Source organism: Cupressus sempervirens, chromosome 7, assembly GCF_028749045.1.
Source record: "Cupressus sempervirens isolate cs-2001-9-10 chromosome 7, ASM2874904v1, whole genome shotgun sequence".
Taxonomy (NCBI): domain Eukaryota; kingdom Viridiplantae; phylum Streptophyta; class Pinopsida; order Cupressales; family Cupressaceae; genus Cupressus; species Cupressus sempervirens.
This window is the reverse complement of record NC_143124.1, coordinates 45,615,283-45,630,191: the sequence shown is the minus strand read 5'-3', so window position 1 is coordinate 45,630,191 and position 14,909 is coordinate 45,615,283. Positions and strand designations below refer to the sequence as shown.

Below are 14,909 nucleotides of genomic sequence, written 5' to 3'. Positions count from 1 at the left end.
GTATTCTTCATTATTTTAGTTTGTTTTTGTTTTCATTAACAAATCTCTTCTAATAGACTCCTACGATTACAAGATAATTATATATATATATATATATATATATATATATATATATATATATATATATATATATATATATTGATTGTAAAGACTTTACAATATTACAACAAAATGCATGCTATCGAATCATATCAATAATCATAAGATATAATTTCTACTTATTACACATTAGCTATTTTGAAAAAATAATACAATATTTAAAGATCTACATCTTTATATCATATAAACATTAGTTCCTATTGTCCTTTTTAATATTTATTGGATATACCATTATACACCAGGATACAAATACAATTACAAGACTTCTCGTCTATAGCCCAACAGATTTTCTAACCGGTTCCCTATCAGTAGTTACCAAAGACTGCAGTTTCATCTAATACAACTGTCACTCCCCCGTCCACAACCAAATTGTGACCACTAACATATTTGGAATCCTCGCTGGTGAGATACAGAGCAGCCTGTGCAATATCCTCTGGTTTAAGATTGGCTTCCTTCAATGGGTCTTGTTCCTCAATCGCTGCCTCTACCTTGGCCTTTCCCTCTGCCGACCTGGCCACTCCCATCAAATCCATTACCAGATCCGTAACAATTGCAGCCGGAGATATACAATTCACTCGTATACCGCTTTTGCCCAACTCTGCTGCATCGTTCTTAGTCAGCCCAACAACGGCATGTTTGGAGGCAGTGTAGGAATAAGGAGTAAACCCTCCAGCTATTCCTGCAATGCTTCCTGTAGAAATAATGCTGCCCTTTCTGTTGGGGATCATAACCCGGACCGCGTGCTTTATGCCGTGCATTACTCCTTTTACATTGATATTCATCACTCGCTCGAACTCCTGCATATCATATTCTGGCCCGCTCATTTTTGGGAAGTCGCCGACTCCTGCGTTATTAAACATTATATCCAATTTACCGTAGTTTTGCACTACCCAATCAACTGCTGCTCTTACATCTTCCTCCTTGCTCACATCGCAGTGGACATATGTCGCCCAGGGAGAAAGTGATTCAGCAACTTTTGTACCAACATCGTCTCCATGACTTTGGCTCCATGCTTTGCGAATAATCGAACAGTGGCCTCTCCGATACCCCTTGATCCGCCTGTGATTATTGCAACCTTGCCTTGAAGTCTGCATTTAACAGACATAATTTTGCTCAAAATATGTTTTAAAAACTAGAAAAAAAAATTATTATTAGTGTGGCCAGTCTCTGTTTTTTATGTGTTCATGGTGGAAAGAAAATTCGGCATTCACTGGCAGGGACAAGAAGATAGGATTTTCCCTGATAGCCTCAAACCTTATGTGACCCTAGAAATAGAAGAAGATGATGTCCCTAAAGCATCATGGTCACAAAGGGAAATAAGAGAAAGAAGATTGTCCATATCCCTACTGAGGTGAAATAGAGGACACTGCAAAATTTACCTGGGAATAGTTAGTACTTTGCTGACTTAAGACAAAATTACCTCCAAGACAGGATAAATGCAGCTGAGAACACACTCACTGACATGGAATTGGTAGTAGCAAGGATGGATGATAGGATCATCTAAGCCCAAGAGTTTCTAGAAGATGATGAATTCATCAAATCTGTTGAATTCAAGTGTTTTTTTATAAGATAAAATAGAATGAGCTAGTACTAAAAATGAAACCAGGAGCATTAGACGAACAAAAGCTATAACTGGTTGAAAAGTTGCACACTTATGATCCTGAAAGAAAAGTTATGACTCTAGAGGAGGCTAGGGATCTTGTAGAAAGGAGTGACATGTTGTTGGTGCCTGGATGGGACTTGGAATAAGCTTTCATGCTTGATCAAATAAGGAGGCAGGAAAATGCCATTTCATATGAGGCATTTGGTAGAGATGGATTACAGAGAGGAACTAATTTTAACATTGGCAACAAATCTCTAGCAGTTTGGAGTATGGCTCCTTCATCCAACAAGCCAAAATTAATCTATGTATAGAGAGCACTGAGCAAGGTAACATAATTGTATGGATTCTATAGGGCACCTTTGGCATAGAGACTTCTAAAGCTATGAAGTACTTTTCATTTATGAATGAAGTCAAGGTAGAGGAAGTGGAGACCAGACTCTCAAAATCCATACATGATTACATAGATGTGAAAAAACTCTATGAAGATGAGCTTAGAAAGAGCCATGTATATAAGCAGAGAATTGTAGAGCTTGAGGTAAAGGTCAAAGCATTTGAAAATGAAGTTGTATCACTCGGAGAGCAACTTGTATAGGCAGAATAAGTAGTTGATGTAGAACAAAGAGAAAAATATGAAGATCAACAATAGCCAGCCAAGAACATATCTGAGGCCTTGACACAAATAGAGGATTTGGGAGAAGAGGAAGCATTAGAACCTAGGAGGATGAGGCATAAAATCAGCATAAAATGCACTTGATAGATGACGAGGCTTTCAAAAAGAAGAATTTCATTTCAAAAAATATCACGAAATGGAGGAAAATTGAAGAAAACAAAACCTTGCGCAGAGACCAGCGGCAACCTCTGTAGTACACATGTTCCAGAGATTGAAATTGCCCTCGTATGAAAGCTTTTGAAGAGTTGGCTTTATAGCAAACAAATGGTGAAATTTGTTTTTTTTCTTCAAATTCATTCTCTTAACTATGTAGTTATAATAGAAATACTATAAATTACTTGTATAAGGTTTTCCCTAATACACATTTTAAATCAAACTCCATAACCGTATAGTTCAAAATGTTTTACAAGCTAATGCTAGGTATTAAAAAATGTTTATTAAACATCATAGTGGATCAATGATTAAATATTTGTCCATATGCTTTGGTGTTGCATTGCATTGATTGGCCAACTTCCAACACCCACTTTGAAATCAATTTGTATACTCTTTTAACCTTTCTTTCTCGAATATTTTATTTTGATTTTTTAGTAAATAGGGAAAGAGTTGGAAATTAAGGGCACTGCCAGTGTTGCATTGCATTGATTGGCCAACTTCCAACACCCACTTTGAAATCAATTTGTATACTCTTTTAACCTTTCTTTCTCGAATATTTCATTTTGATTTTTTAGTAAATAGGGAAAGAGTTGGAAATTAAGGGCACTACCACTCCATCAAATGTCTGTCATTTTACAAATAACTTATTTTATCTCACTTTTTCATGCGAATTCAAAGGCTATATCGATATGATTGAATAAATTTTGAATGGTTTATGTTTGTTATTGGCATACAGAAAAAAATAGGAAATTTAGAAAGTATTATTATTACATTATTAAAAAGAGATATAGAGTGAGAGATAGACAAGGACACAAAAAGAGTAAGAGATAGAAGGAGATGTAAATAAAAAGGTTAGTAAGATGAAAATATTATTATTACATTATTTGATAGAGATGTAGAGTGAAATAGAAAAGGACACAAAAAGAGTGAGAAAGAAATAGGAGATGTAAATAAAGGGTTAGTAAGATGAAAATATTATTCTTACATTATTATTCTGTGTCTTTAGGCAGAAGACGAAATCTTTCAAGTCTCTATATTTTTTTTTTTTATTGGGCAAGGATAATGGGTAAGTGCACCAAGTAGTGGTGCCAAAAGGGGGTATAAGTGGACACCTTTTTACTGAAATCAACAATTTCTGAATTTCAACAAGAATTTAAAGATAGTTATCCGCTCAAAATTTTAAAATATGACACAAACAAATGTAGTAGTCCTTTGAATCTAGTTTGTAAACTACTAATTTTTTTCCAAAATGGTTTAGTTTTAGGTCCTCAAAAAAGGGGGCCACAAAAAGTGGTACTATTTATTCAGAAAAAACAAACACAGTACAATGTGTGGCCCCCCTAAAATTTTAACTTTTTTTTTTGAAATTTTTTAATTGCTCTAGTCAAAAGTTACATAACACTGTGTAGTTTATCCCAAAAATTTTGGGTGATTTTATAATGTGTATTTTTTAATCAAATTTTTAATTGGACACATCCCAAAAATGTGAAATATTTGTGTGCTCCCTCTAAAAATGATTGAAAACTAATCTAAAATCAAAACTTCTTTTATTTTAAAGTGTGTAGAATGGAGTCTAGTTTCTAAAAAATTAAGTTTTTGTGAAATTTGATGAACAAGTTAAAATCTATAGCCCAATTAGTACATATTGGTTTTTGACAAAAAAATGGATATACATTCAAAAAAAATTACAGTTGAAAGGCTTGAAATAATTCAAATTAAAAATAAATTATATGATTATATAGCTAACACAGAGACCTACAATGTCATGTAACCTAATTTTATCGATGCTTAAATATAAGAAAACTTGAAGGAGAGCACACAAGAAAAATGAATCCTTTTTTGTATGTTTGTAGCAAAACACATCTTAGACTAGTTTAGAGACTCCAAACCTTTGGGTTGGATCCCCAAGGCAAAACCAAGCCTTAGGCTTGGTAGAATGCAAATCTTTAAGTAGCACATGCACACTATAGCACGCACGTGTTTTTTTTAAGTTTTTAAATTTTGGTCTTAATAGTGAGTCTTTTTTTTAGTGTGTATGCGCTTTAGTGTGCACACACTATTAAGACCTAAATTTTGAAGGAGAGAGGCAAAGCAAGACCTAAATTTTGAAGGAGAGAGAGAGAGAGAGAGAGAGAGAGAGGGATGGGAGTGTGTGTGTGAGTGAGAGAGAGAGAGCGAGATAGTAGGGGATGGGAGTGGAGAGAGAGAGAATAGGGGATGGGAGAGAGAGGAAGTGTGAGAGAAGTAGGGGGTGGAAGACAAAGAGAGTAGGGGGAGAGAGAGAGAGAGTGAGAGTAGGGGATTGGAGGGAGAGCGAGAGAGAGAGTAGGCGATGGGAGAGGGAGTGGGAGAGGGGGATAGATAGAGGGGGGGTTGGGAGCATGTATGAGAGGGGAGAGATGGAGGGATGTGAGTGAGTTTGTGTGGAAGAGAGAGAGTAGGGGATGGGAGAGGCAAGGGAGAGAGAGTAGCCAAAGAGAGAGAGAGAGAGAGAGAGAGAGTAGGGGATGGGAGAGAGACTGTGAGATAGAGAGAGAGTATGTGGTGGGAGAGGGAGAGAGAGAGAGGGGAATGGGAGTGTGTGTAAGAGAGAGAGCAGGGGATGGGAGAGAGTGAGAGAGAGAGAGTAGGGGGTGGCAAAGAGAGAGTACATGATGGGAGAGAGAGATTGAGAGTAGGGGATGGGGAAGGGAGAGAGAGGAGGATGGGAGTGTGTGAGAGAGAGAGAGAGTAGGGGATGGGAGAGGGGGATGGTAGTTTGTGTGAAAGAGAGAGAGAGTAGGGGATGGGAGAGCGAGAGTAGGTGATGGGAGAGAGAGTGGGAGAGGGAGAGAGAGGGGGGATGGGAGTGTGCGTAAGAGAGAGTAGGGGATGGGAGAGAGTGTGAGAGTGTGAGAGAGAGTAAGGGTGGTAGAGAGAGTAGGGTATGGGAGAGAGTGAGAGTAGGGGATGGGGGAGAGAGAGAGAGAGAGAGAGAGTGAGAGAGAGAGAGAGAGAGAGAGAGAGAGAGAGAGAGGGTAGGCAGTGTGAGAGGGAGCGAAAGAGGGAAGATGGAGTATGTGTGAGAGATCTAATGAGTAGGGGATAGGAGAGGGGAGAGATAGAGGGGGGGATGGGAGTGTCTGTCTATGAAAGATAGAGTAGGGGATGTGTGAGAGAGAGAGTAGATCGAGAAAGAGAGAGAGTAGGGGATGGGAGAGAGAGTGTGTGAGAGAGAGTAGGTGTTGGGAGAGGGATTGGGAAAGGGAGAAAGAGACAGAGGGGGATGGGAGTGTGTGTGAGAGATCTAGAGAGTAGGGGATGGGAGAGAGTGAGAGGGGGGATGGGAGTGTGTGTGAAAGAGAGAGAGTAGGGGATGGGAGAGAGGAGAGAGAGTAGCCTAAGAGAGAGAGAGAGTAGGGGATGGGAGAGAGAGAGAGAGAGTGAGAGAGAGAGAGAGTAGGTGGTGGGAGATGGAGTGGGAGAGGAAAAGAGAGGGGGATCTTACTCCATTTTGATTTTGCAGCACCATCTCAGGTGATGGTGAAACTTGTAGTGTTGGCTAGTACAAAATCGCCAACTGCAAAATCTCCCTCACCGTTCATCATGGGATCAAGCTGTCTAATCCATTAGCTTTGGGTGGCCAGATAAATCCTAGCCCCAAGCTTGTCTCATCCTATTGAGTGCTCAAACATTCTCAAGAATGCCAAACTAAAACATTCTTAAGAGTTACTAAATGCCATAGGGTAGTAATCTTTGATGAGGCATATCTCAGAGCTTGTGCAAGGTATGGATGTGATTCTCGGTGTTATAGGACTATGTTGTGGGGACCTATAAAATCTCTCACTTTTTAGAGATCTTACTTTGTTTTGATTTTGCAGCACCATTTTGGGTGATGCTAAAACTTGTAGTGTTGGCGAGTACAAAGTTGCCAACTGCCAAATCTCACTCATCATTCATCATGGGATTGAACTATCTATTTGATTAGCTCTGAGTGGCCAGGTAAGTCATAGGCCCAAGCTTGTCACATCTTGTTGAGAGCTTGAACATTTTCAGGCATGTCAAACTAAAATATCCCTAAGAGTGACTAAATGCCATAGAGCAATGATCTTTGATGGGGCATATCTTAGAGTCCATGCAAGGTATGCATGTGATTCTAGCTTCTATAGCATTGTGTTTTGGAGGCCTATAATAACCTCTCTTACTTTTTTGATATTTCACTCTATTTTGATTTTGTGGTGTCACCTCGGGTGATGCTGAAACTTGTAATGTTGGCTAGTACAAAGTTGCCAACTGCCAAATCTCCCTCACCATTAACCATGGGATCAAATTGTCTATTCCTTTAGCTCTAGAAAGATGGGTAAACCTTAGCTCCAAGATCATCCCATTTTATTGAGTGCTCAAACCTTCTCGGGCAAGCTGAACCGAAATGTCCCTAACAGTCACTAAATGCCATAGGGCAGCAATCTTTGATGGGGCATATCTTGGAGCTCGTATGAGGTATGGATGAAATTCTAGGTGCTATAGAACTATTTTGTGGATACCTATAATAGTCTTTCTCTTTTTGAAAATCTTATTCTATGTTGGTTTTGTAGTGTCATGTTAGGTGATGTTGAAACTTGTAGTGTTGGCTAGTACAAAATTGTCAAGTGTCAAATCTCTCTCACCTTTCATCATGAGATAAAACTATCTATTTTGTTAGCTCCAAGTGGTTGGTTAAACCATAGCCCTAAGCTCATCCCATCCTATTGAGTGCTTGAATGATCTTAGGTACACTAAACTGAAACATCCCTAATAGTCACTAAATTCCATAGGGAAACAATCTTTGATGGGACATATCTTAGAGCTTGTGCAAGGTATAAATGTGATTCTAGTTGTTATAGGATGATGTTTTAGAGACCTACAATAACCTCTCTCACTATTTGGAGATATCATTCCATTTTTATTTTGCGACGCCATCTCAGGTGATGCTGAAACTTGTAGTGTTAGCAAGTACAAGATTGCCAACTACCAAATCTCTCTCACCTTTCATTATGGAATCGAACTGTCTATTCTATTAGCTTTAGATGGCTAGGTAAACACTATCCCCAAGCTCATCTTGTCACATTGAACTCTCAAAAGTTATCGGGCATGCCGAACCAAAATGTCCCTAAGAGTCACTAAATGTCATAGGCCAACAATCTTTGATGGGGCATATCTTAGAGCTTGTACGAGGTATGGATACAATTCCAGGTGCTATAGGATCATGTTATGGAGACCTACAATAACCTCTCTCTCTTTGTGGAGATCTTATTTTGATTTTGCAATTCCATCTTGAGTTATGCTGAAAATTGTAGTGTTGGCCAGTACAAAATTGCCAACTACCAAATCTCTCTCACCTTTAATCATGGGATCAAACTGTCTATTCTATTAGCTCTGACTAGCTAGGTAAACACTCGTTCCAAGCTCCACTTTTCCTATTGAGTGCTCAAACATTCGCAGGCATGCCGAACCAAATCATCCCTAAGAGTCACTAAATGCCATAGGGCATCAATCTTTAACTGTGGCTACTAGATATGTCATCTCATCCAATGATGGAGACTCATGATAGGAGGTAAAAGGGTGATCATACACATCATCTTGAACATGTTATTTTTTGATGGTAATAAGTTAATCCTTGTTTGTAAGTTCAAGGAACTTGAGGTCACCTATAAACCAAAGTTGCCTTAGTCCTAACAATTTTTCTTTTTTTGTTTTTTTTGTTAATAAGTTGACCCAATAAGTGTTTTGAGAATCATTACACCCTATATAGTTGCATTTTATCACTAAATGGAGTTAGTGGAAGATGTTAAGGATCTTCTTGGTTGTCTTAATAGTCATTTCATAGGTTTGAAACATAATCACTTCCCTTTGTGAAGAGTTGTCTAAAATTCAACAAATTACATGTTGTTGTGAACAAAATATAGTCAAAGGATGTTGGAAGATTATTTTCACTCATAGGATGTTGAAGAATCTCTTAGAAGGATGTAATATATGATAGACTAAAGTTTTTGAGATAGTTATTAGTTGTTCCTTCAAGTGTTTAGGTGAAATAGACTGAAGCAAAAAGTTGATTATGATCCATTTCTCAAATTTGCTCATTTTCCTCTTCTTGCTTCCCAAGTCTTGAATAGGGAAAGTGATCAAGTAGTTTTTAAAAGTTGGGTAGTAGTTTGTTCAATGTTGTAAACAAGTTGGAAAGAGTATTTGAAGACACTTACAAAGGTGGGAAAGGTAGTTTTCCTTAAAAGTGCTCTTGCTAGGAATCCACTAGCTTTTGGTGTGAGCACTCTACATCATTCAGGATGCAATTTACATTAAAATGAAATACATGAAATTTATTTAAAATGTAAACAATAAAAAAAAGATATATATTATGATAACCTATAATTTCATACATGAACAAACATATAATATAAATTTATAACTAATAATGTCATAAATTAACAAACACATAATATATTATGATAACCAATAATGTCATACATCAACAAATTTATCATATATTAACCAATAATGTTATAATTCTGATAATTGCATGCATCAAATATATGTTATACATCAAATATAAAATGTCATATAAACATCAAATGTATATCGAATATGTCCACTGACATAAAATCTAACATATATGTCCACTAATAATTATTCATGTGTGTCTATCAGCTATATCTTCTCCTTCCCATGAGGGGAAGGAAAAAAAATCCTTAGAGGTCTTTGGTCATCATATGAAGGGAGATGATGGGGTCTTCCTCACATGCTCACTCATCTTCTTGTTTAGGCTCTTCTCTAACTTGAGCTGATACAAACAAAGTAGATATGAATCAATTAATATTATACATTGAAATCAAATATATGTACACACAAAATTAATTATTTTCTTACCACCATCAAATAGTCACTCTATACATCCACCTCAAAGGCTCGTGGATGATCTGGTGTAACAAGGCCATAAAAAAATTCAATCAATATAATCACTTATAAATAACATTAGAAATTATGATACTAACTATTACAGATAACAACTAAAACCAAGAAAATTCTTTCATACCTTGGTCAATGGCTTTGAACTAGCCATTGTTGTAGCAACTCCATGATTGATGGACTGGCAAAGATGAGGAGGACTCTCAAATGTCAATAGTTGCATGCAATATAATAAAATTTACATGTAACATAAAACATGAAACAACCATAATCAAATGAATTAAATTAACATGAAATAAGTGAACTTCTATGAAGCTCATATCATGCCTAGGCTCAATGTCCCTTGCGAATGTCAATGGTCTAGTAGAGAATCAATGTACATGCTTAATTTTTTTTTTCAATCTTTCATAGGATTACTTAATAAATATATGTATTAATTTAAATGATTAAGTTGATACATACCTCTTGACTCGTCAATGAGACAAAAAATGGGGCCGGGGGATCTGTACTAGGGCTAGCAACACTCTTACCCTGAATTTTGAACAATGTCAATACATGCTAATTAATTAGTCATTAACTATACATATGAAATATGATAAAATTAGTTTATTATAATTGTAATTTACCTCTGTGTCGATGCCAAATGTCTGACTTAGGAACTGGTCAGTGACTAGCCCATAATCCATACTATCTACAACATGACTACCAAATGTGCATAAGGATCCACATGATGATGTGACCATGACATACAAAGGCTCCTCCTCAACTAGTGGACTCATGCAATGAATGAGGGTGTGAATCAAAGCATTAATAGTCCCTAGAGTGCTAGACTCTACATGTTCCTTCACAACTAAAGGAATAATCACATGCTCACCTTGTGGCTTGACCCTAACAACATTAGGGTCACGACGTGCCCATGATTTCTCAAATGATGACCCCCCACCTCTACCCTAGGATTCTAATATATCAAAATAATTGAGAATCTCCCCAAGGAAAAATTCACAATACAATTTCTTTAAGAAATACATTAGAACCTCATGGTTATTGCAATAAAGGGGCATCAAAGACCATCCACCATCTATCCCAAAAGTTATTTCTAATACCATCATGTATGCACCAATGGATGGGAAACATTTTAGTTGTATGTCTAATAGTATTTTGTTCACCAAGCTTTTAAACAATGCACAAATGCTACCTTTTGGTATTTTTTTTTTGAACATCTTGATATGATAATTTGTTTGCGTAATTTATTTTTTGTTCGTCCCTCCTAACATGCCCAATATCCATCTGATCAGTAACAAAAGCTACATGGGTCATAATGAACTCGAGTGAGGATGCCAATTGTCCTCTCATCGGATTGGTTTGTCCACAAGCTTTCAATGTACAAATGAGTGCTTCTAATTCATTTTTCCCTCTTTCTATTTCATTCATAATATTGTCTTGGGTGGCAAGAGGAGGTCTTCTAATGGGTGTAGGTTGCAGAATTTTTTGCTCTTGTTGTGGAGGGTTTTTATTAGAATCTTGTTGAGGGTTTTCATTTTTCTTTGGTTAATCTGGCTAGGGATTTGGCAGTTGATTATTTACATTTCCTAATAAGAAACCAATTACAATCTAAATAAATAAACAAATTTAAAGAAAAATTGAAAAAACTGAGAAAACAATGTAAAAACTTTCAAAACAATGCAAAAACATATAAAATAGTGCAAAAACAAGAGTAGAAAGCATACTATGTGATCTCGACCTTGAAGTTTGATGACAAAGAGGCATTTTGAGGAGGCAGGTTACAAAATTCTTCAACTTCTTCAATCCATGTGTGTGCTATTTGGGAGAAATGAAAAAGCCAAATGAAATGATAAAATGGGCCACAAGTTTGCAACCCATTTATAAAAGTTTTTTATTTTTCAAAACGCATATGTGCTATAGCACGCATGTGTTTTGGCATGTACTCCACATGCCTAAGGCTTGTGCAGCCAAAACCAAAGCTCATGCACGCTATAGCATGTATGCACTTTGTAAAATCAAAAAAAAAAATTAGGTGTGATGTTTTTGGCACCACAACTTGGTCCACATAGCTAATATTGTTGCCAATTTTTCCTTTTCCAATTCAAAAATTTGGCAAGAAGGATGTAATTTGCATGAAGAATTCATATAATTGTCCTTGCACCTTATCAATACTTACACATGTCATATGCATTAGATATGAGGAAGATTATCGCTTTGTTAGAAGCCAGATGAGTGTCTAGCAACAACTTAGAAGCCAGATGGAACACTCTTAGACTATAGCACAAGCTACCATGTTTATAATGAAGCCATTTTCATATTTTTTTAATCCTAAACAAATTGAACAGATTTGGGTTGACAGAACTTTTAGTTTAAAAAAAAGAATGAGCTCTTGACTAACGTATGTTTATCAAGATCATCTTCAAAATTGCCTCTTAAATTTCATGTTGTAGACCATGGGTGTGGTCTTTAAATTGTAAGTCAGAAAAAGCTAAATCAAAAGCTACATCTGCCCTCGTCACTTAAATCTGCAATATGATGATTATAGAGAAATTCAGTGGTTCAACAGATGGTTCAAAGATAGGGGATCGTTGGCACCTACAAGACCTTTTGTTCAAAAAATTTCTCGATGCAATGTTCAAATTTTTTTTTATCATGCTTGTGTTATAAAGCTTTCTATTCTTTCAACAACATATCACAAAAGTCTTGTTTACACCACTATTTTCTAATAATTAGTATTTAATATGATTTCAACACTATTACATTTTTTTTACACTAATCATCGCTCCATTCAGAAAATTGGAAGACTTTGCCAAATCAACTAGCATTGTTTTTTTTGAGAATTCAAAAATTTGGGCCTATTATTGGTTACAAATGTTATCCCCTTGTCCATTTTCTCCACCACAATAAGGTCATTAGATTTCTCAGAGCCCACCATTGTTTGAGTTTTCTGTTAAACACTTTGATCAAATCCATAGATCAATTACAAAATAAAACATAAAATAAAACTAAAATACTCAAATTAGAGATGACAAAATTTGGCCAATTTCACTTGAAGAAGGTAAACTTGATAAAGCCCTCTTGGACATGTATCAATGTGGATATATTTATTGACATGACTTGACATCCTATTTTGTCAAACTATTTTAGGTGGTGAGATAGAAGCTCTTAACACACTTATTTTCCAAGAGTTTCAAATTATAATGCAATGAATTGCATTTTATATTATCATTTTTTAAGTAACTACTAATCAATATCTCTTTGGTGTGCTAAGACATTTTATTTACTATATATAACTAAATCTCATTTTGACAGCAAACTTATAGTGGATTATAAATTTAAATGTATATTTTATATAATATAATTGATTTCATTATATATACATATTTATGTTATATTTTATATAATATAATTGATTTCATTTTATATACATATTTATGTTCTAATTTTATATATAAATGGTTGTGGATAATTAAGGGTGTAATTATAATCTCTCTTTCGTCTATTAAAATAATTTGTTAAAATATAATTACTAATCATTTTGTTATAAAGATTACACCTGAATTTAATTTTAGAAAACCTTCTTGTGTGTCATGTACTATATATGTTGTTCAATATTTGGCTTATTGCAAAAATGAGCTATTCAAAATTTTAATCTCTATGCTTTTAGTTTTTTACAGGCTTCAAGAGGTGATATGTATGAGTGTTGCTGCAATGACTTACACTCTCATGCGTTGTTTGCAAAAAATCCTAACACATTTTAAGTTGATTTATTTTTAAGATAAAATTATTAGGTGTTACTTCTTGCATTTGGAGTTGGGTATCATTTGTATTTATGTATTTGAAATACAAAGAATAAGAACTTGGGCTTATCCTCATATCCACTCTTTATTTAGGCACCATCTTTCTCTAAATAGTTTGACATTAAGATCTTCTTTTAGATTCTTTTACCTACATCTATTTTAGGGGTACTATATTCTAATAGTGATTGTAATATTGATGTTTACTCATGAAACTCATATTTCTATAGATAATGATTAATTTTATCTATTTTAATGGAATGTTTATAATTTTTAAGCAATGTTTGTGTATTACTAGATCTATTTTTTCTAAATTTTGACCTTTATAATTTTTCACATCCTTATGGAATATTCACTTCTATTAACATTGTTGAGGCCATTGTGGGCTTGATTAGAATTTTGTTGTAGTGTACAAGGTTCATAATTTGATGTTTTCTAGGCTTCCATGAGAGAAAGTGCTAAGCAAAAGAAAAATCGCCATGGGAATATCAAAATGTATAGGATAATTTTATGATTATTTTCTTATTGTGGAATAGATTTTATAAATGGTCAAGGATGTCTAATTGTTGCTTTTTATGTAACTGATTAGTCCATAAGTATATCAAAGATATTTGAGTAAAGTTGTTTCTTTTTACATAAATTTATTATTTAGTTAGATTTGGTTTAAAGGCTCACTGGAAGTTGGCAAGGAATTTTTTTCCTATTAATTAATGTTTTCCACATGATTTTTATTTCATCTTTTTTTATTGTTAGTTGATAATCAAATTCTATATTGAAAATTTACCTATTGCTTCTTATCAGTACAAGAAAGTCATGTATTTCATTTAATATGGTCATTTAGGTGATTTAATATGAATTAAACTTTTCTTCCAGATTTATTTTTCTTATTTTGCAGGATGGGTGGTGTGTATTCAAGATTGTATTAAATCTGAGTATATAACTAAATAGAGAAATTCCTTCTCCAACTAGCTAGAAGATGGGTGTGCCTTTTAAGGACTACTGCATTGATATAAAGTATTGCTAGATCCAAGTACACTATAAGAAAAGATAGTTAGATTTTATTCCCCCATTTATAGGTGATTTTAGATTTCTTTGGGGAGTAGGAGGATTTTGACATGATTATATTTGTAGTTCTATTCCTTGTAGGAGAAATGACCTGGCTAACATGTTGAAGAAGGTACAATGTAGGATGTACACATTTTTTTTATAAAGTTCTTAAAAAGGGTGGAAAAATGGAGAATATATATAATGCTTTGGTTGTTGCTTAGACCTCAACTTTTAGTTTTTATAATTATCACTTCTATTTATACTATATTTGATTTTGTAACTATCACTTTTATTAACACTATATGGACATCTATTTTATTAAATTTTATTCTAGATCTCTATTCCCATATTCTTGTAGTAAGGCATTGAAACTTATGGATATAATTGTTCATGAGGTTGTGTTAATGTTTCTTCATGATTTGATTATGTGTGTTAATGAGATTGAGCATTGGAACTTATAGCTATAGTTTCTTTTGTTTCTATGTAACAATTCTTCTCAAGCTCACACTTTAAATATTTTTAGATTGAACTATTTAACATGGTGTGCAATCTTGAGATATCATATTTTATTGGTTGTGCTTATGGAGGCTATATTTTTGTGATGAATAATATTACA

The 14,909-nt window shown here is 34.9% G+C and overlaps 1 pseudogene; it reads right to left on the bottom strand.

The window, feature by feature from the left end:
• Positions 1-345: 345 nt before the first annotated feature.
• On the bottom strand, positions 346-1,204 carry LOC149545384 (borneol dehydrogenase, mitochondrial pseudogene; annotated as a pseudogene).
• Between the last annotated feature and the right edge of the window lie 13,705 nt (positions 1,205-14,909).